The sequence below is a fragment of the Schistocerca piceifrons genome, chromosome 3 (assembly GCF_021461385.2).
Source record: "Schistocerca piceifrons isolate TAMUIC-IGC-003096 chromosome 3, iqSchPice1.1, whole genome shotgun sequence".
NCBI lineage: Eukaryota > Metazoa > Arthropoda > Insecta > Orthoptera > Acrididae > Schistocerca > Schistocerca piceifrons.
Genome location: NC_060140.1, coordinates 180000158 through 180005940, shown reverse-complemented (window position 1 = coordinate 180005940; position 5783 = coordinate 180000158). Strand labels below are relative to the sequence as shown.

Genomic DNA, 5783 nt, shown 5'->3' with positions numbered 1-5783 from the left:
TATCTTGATTTCCATAAACACCAACTAAATACCTGTACATTTTCTTAGAGCATGTAACTGCAAAATGCTCTTCCAGTCTTATCCAAATATCATGGTTTCCTCACTGATGAGTTTGACAATGACAGTGAAGGAGAAGATTCATGTAGCTCTTTTTCCAGCTGTCGGTGCCTACACTAAAATACCGAGAAGCTTCTGTTGTCTTCACGTCGGTGAAGTAAATCAGTCGTACCTCTATCTTAATCGATTTACTGCTTCCGAGAAGTTATAAGCAGAGTACCCTGTTTATCAAAACTCATTTTGGGGGCATAGTTTATGTGTTAGAGGTCAGATTTCCTTGTCAGTTATCGCAAGTATAAGCGACGAGGTCGTGAAGCTTCAGCGAAGCCTTAGAGAAGACCCTGGTACACAATCTTTGGGCTAATAATTTGGTGGGCATCTTCCAGTGATATATGTATCTACTTCAGCCACGTATAGGTTGTAACAAAACGATACCAACAAACTTCGAGGAAAACTGTAGCTGGTTTCTTGAGCAAAAAAGTGGAAATATGAACGTCAGCCAACGACGTTAGAGAGCGCTGAAGACAAAGAGGCGAATGCCTGCCTGGGTTTGTGCACTGACGGACTGCAAACAATGTTTTTGAGACAGGCATGGATGCGCGGAGTCAACGGCCTCGCCGCAGTGAATACACCGGTTCCCGTCAGATCACCGAAGTTAAGCGCTGTCGGGCGTGGCCGGCACTTGGATGGGTGACCATCTGGGCCGCCATGTGCTGTTGCCATTTTTCGCCATTTTTCGGGGTGCACTCAGCTTCTTGATGCCAATTGAGTAGCTACTCGACCGAACGCTAGCGGCTCCGGTCAAAGAATACCATCATAATAACCGGGAGAGCGGTGTGCTGACCACACGCCCCTCCTACCCAAATCCTCAACTGAGGATGTCACGGCGGTCGGACGGTCCCGGTGGGCTACATGTGGCCTGATGACGGAGCGCGAGCGCATGGATGCGCGCGACACCATCTAATGGCCTGACCGCTGTCAAGCCAGTTATGATAAGTTCCGCTTATGATATATAGGCGTAGAAACTTCACGTTTGCTACTGACGGGGTGGCCTAGCAACAGGTTATAGTGTGCCTTTCCGTTGTACCACTGTTTATTCTGGTATGGCTAGTATAATATGCTTGTTGTTATATGTCTGTTAAATGTCCCGTGAATTAGCGATTGCCGGCCGTAGTGGCCGTGCGGTTCTAGGCGCTACAGTCCGGAACCGAGAGACCGCTACGGTCGCAGGTTCGAATCCTGCCTCGGGCATGGATGTCTGTGTTGTCCTTAGGTTAGTTAGGTTTAATTAGTTCTAAGTTCTAGGCGGCTGATGACCACAGAAGTTAAGTCGCATAGTGCTCAGAGCCATTTGAACCATTTTGAATTAGCGATTCAAGGCACGGTCATATTCCCGCCTAGCTTGGCTGTTCTCACAAGCGATAGGATTGCCTTCCAGCGCAGCAAATGGCAGGCACCTGCAACAGCTAGACGACCACTCGCAATGGCACGTTGAGATGTGGAGCGGTCTGCTGTTACACCAAGGAGTAGTATGGCGTTCGGGAAGCGAACTGGCAGCGTAAACTCGGTGCCTGCAGTGGGTGCTACGGACAGCGGCGGACTAGTTCAAATGGTTCAAATGGCTCTGAGCACTATGGGACTCAACTTCTGATGTCATCAGTCCCCTAGATCTTAGAACTACTTAAACCTAACTAACCTTGCGCTACATTATTTGGAGTCATCGAAAACGTGTCCACAGTTTTGTAGACAGGCATTCTTGATCTTCTTGTATATCTCCTCCTCCTGTACGGCATGGCTGTGTGCTGCGTGCGGCTGCCTCAAGTGAAATGAGCGTGCTGCTGCCTGCATAGCGGATGTACGTCACTGATAAGCTGGGCGCGGCAGGAAGTAAGCCGCTGTAAAACCGCAATGGCGGCGCCGGAAGTTATTTTTCACGCGGATCGCCCTTAGTTAAAACTAGAGGGCGATCCGCCGAGCTCTACCGGCGGCGGAGCGAAGCTCGTTCAGGGTCACCCGCCAATATGGCGGCGCACACATCCATGCCCGAGGCAGGATTCGAACCTGCGACCGTAGCGATCGCGCGGCTCCAGACTGTAGCGCCTAGAACCGCTCGGCCACTACGGCGGACTAGTCTTGGTATTCAGGGGCAGGCTATACGAGCCATACCGGCCGAGTTGGTTTACGTCCCAGAGTGTTGTTTGCGATAGCAGCCCCGTGTACGCCGGTCGTGGTGGTCATTGTCGTCGCCAGAATGGAAGTGGGGAAGCAGCCGACCGGAGGTGGGGAAGCAAGGAGTCGTCGAGCAAAGCGCTGAGGCAGTCTGGTGTGCTTGCAGTGAAGGCTGGCGGTGGTTTGCTGTAAATATCCGGGCATTGGTCTGGGGCAGTGGATGTTGTTTGTCTTCTTAAATCCAGGGAACTCAGTGTAATCTGGAGTCTAGCACCGTTAGCTGCAGTGTATTTTTAGCTACGACGGTTAAAGGAAGCTGTGCCAGTTGTGATCAGTGTATTCTTGTAATGCAGACGACGGTGTCTGGGTTGACCCAGTTAAGTTAGCAAGATGTCACAATCTTAATCGCTCCTTGTTGTTTGCATTCATTGTTTTGTTTTTCTCATTTATTGTGCCCAGCAGAGAGTAACTTTGGTTCGTGTATTCTATAGCTGATTCCTCCTCTCTTGTTAACTCCATGTTGAGTGTGAGTTAGCGTGTCAGCTTTGGCTGGGTACATTTTAGGCTTTGGTATCCTGGTGTAAGACTGATTATTGTGTGTTTTATTATTTTCCTTTTTGTTATTTTTGGTATAATATTTCTAGCCTCTTTATTGTAAAGTCAGTGAAATTCAAGGAGGCTTGTTATTTTGTAGTGTCTTCTGATATGCTAGATACTAAGTCATGTGTTTTGACAAACTGAACGCTGAATATCATAACCGTTCCATCTTCCGTAAGCGTTTGTAGTTGCTGAAATTGGTATATTAATATATATAAATACTGATAGAATTTACGCTCACACAACCACCACCCACTTTCCACTTCCACCGTTGCCTGTATTACAATTTTTATGTACAACGTAATTAGTATGTCTATCCTTGTTATTGAATCTGACTGCGCTTATGAATGGTGTAGTGTCGTCAGACTTGCCAACACTACGCACACTAAATGAAAGAGGCGGCCAAGATGCACGCGCTAACCCACGCTGGCGGGCGTTAGGTCTGAAACAGGATACGTAATGAATGCTATAAAGAAAAGTACGTAGCTGCTGGAATACTTAACTTTAATCCATCATTTGTATACAGCGTTCTTGATGATACAAGTGAGACTCTCTCTAGATAAATGCAATATAATGCTAATGGCGCCTTGCTAGGTCGTAGCCATGGACTTAGCTGAAGGCTATTCTAAGTATCTCTCGGCAAATGAGAGAAAGGCTTCGTCAGTGTAGTCGCTAGCAAAGTCGTCCGTACAACTGTGGCGAGTGCTAGTCCGTCTCTCGAGACCTGCCGTGTGGTGGTGCTCGGTCTGCGATCACTGACAGTGGCGACACGTGGGTCCGACATGTACTAACGGACCGCGGCCGTTTTAAAGCTACCACCTAGCAAGTGTGGTGTCTGGCGGTGACACCACAAATGGGATCTGACTGCAAGGGAAGTTATTTAGCAACTTTGCATGCGAACAACGATGACATTTCCAAGCCATTTTCTTCATCTGAAGAACTATGCTGCTCTTGTGCGACACAAATCAGTTCTTTGTTGTCCTAAGATTATTTGAGATTCAGTGGAGTGCAGCAGTCCTTTCTTGAGATAAATTCGTAGGCCAATGATTTACTGACATGAGAGAGACCTAACCTCCTTTGTTTTGCATTATCAGTTCCATTTGTCACTGTTACATTACAGCACCAACTGTTACCTCACACTGTTGTTACCTGTTAACCGTGTGCCGTGAATCTGTAATTATTGGCACTTTTTGTTGCTAACCTACCCAGCCGGCAGCCTCAGCACTGCTCTCGCGCTTGCGCTTGGCTAGGGAGTGTGGTCCGTAGCGTTTGTGGCGCTGCTGCCGCCATACTGAGCCGAGGCTGGGCAGCGGAAACGTGAACACGGGTCTTGGATTAAGCTGCAGGAGAGCCGGAAAAGTTGTTTGGGCTTGGACTGCGAGTGGCTGCACGGATTGGACTACATTTCGGTGGCAGCAAGGGATGGCCGTCCTGATTCCCGATGCCGTGCGTGTCGTGAGCAGAGCCATATGTGTAGTCCAGTGTTTGCCTGTGGAGTAGCTGGAGAGACGTGGTGTAGAGTCAAGAGCGGGGAGTTTTATCCAGACTGGTGCACCAAAGAGCTGCTGTGCGATCTCACTAACGGTCAAAGTGGGGTGTAGCTGCTGTGTGGACATAACCAACTCAATGGGGCAATTTGTTAGGGTCATATCCCGGGCGAGAGGATGGTAATTCCGATGGAGACGCTGACAGGGGTTCAGATTTCAAGAGGGACACTAAGTGGAGCTGTAGCGACGGACAGCGGTATTTTTGCCGGGTGAGGGTACAGCGAAGAGTACAGATTGTGGTTTTAGTGTGTCAGACGATCAGCAACATTACACACGGAAGGTCCATGGATATAAAGCAGCGTGTTATCGTTCTGTGGTGCCATGGTGGGCGTGGGGATGTTTTCTACAAAAGCGAGAGCCATATTGATTTCATTATTTATACACCATGAATGAAATTGATTTTGTATTTACCCCTGTACAGTAGGTGCTCTTTTTGTTATTGTGCTATGACCATGACTGATTCTGTTAATGCCGTTCTACCTAAATTTATCTTCTTTTTCATACGAGAGTTATCTATTTTGTATGTCACATTGTACAGGAAAATATATTGAGAAATTTGCGTAGGTACTCCTCTAGTTAGTAAATAGTGACTTTCCTTTAGTGACTCGTTGGTGATGGAACTAGTCGAAAATCTAGATTTAGTCCAGTGCTAAGGAAGTAACCATATTTAAGCCAGAGAGCTGTCTTGCAGTCTGGAGTCCTGTGTTTAATTTCAGAAGCTAAATTTATTGTCTTTTTCTGCCTGTGGCCAGGGGTCGTATACATTGTAACTACGAGTATTATTGTTGATGGCACGATTCCATCTGCTGGCGTGAAGTCTGTCTGAACTTTGTTTTCGTTGTGCTGAAGGTATTTCACGTTACTCTGTTACTCGACCTTGCCTTCAAAGACTGTATTGGACTGAAAACGAACTACTGTTTTGTTATAATTTCTATATTGTTGAGAAGTATATTTTATGTTTAATGAATTCCTTGTAAAACTGGGCTCACTCATGCACAGTCCCTATCGCGAACCCTATTTCCCCCAAATCCTGCGCTGCCCACCTCATTATTTTATTACGTTGCACTTTATCAAAAACAAATTTTTTCGAGTTTTTTTCCTCAATCAGTACTCAGCACTATCGTATTTTTTTTCTGTTTTGCCTCAGAACTGTTCGCACAACTCACCTCATTCGCCAATGTACACCCTCTCGCCCTGACCCAACTTCCTCTCGTTTCCAACAGTCCGCATCTCCTCCTAGGCCATAACTGACTTGCTTCCAGTTACTCCCCAGGAGTATTTCTTCTCGACTGACGCCCTGGGATAGTGTATCTACGTCATTTGTGACGACTTTCAATAATTACGACATATGTCTCCACATGTTTTAACGTTGAATCCAATACTACTTCAATAATTTCTTTTTCTGAGTGGTAC

General features: G+C 46.9%; 1 pseudogene; it reads left to right on the top strand.

Annotated features, from left to right (window-relative positions):
- Window positions 1-661: 661 nt before the first annotated feature.
- On the top strand, window positions 662-779 carry LOC124790567 (annotated as a pseudogene).
- The last annotated feature ends 5004 nt before the right edge of the window (window positions 780-5783 follow it).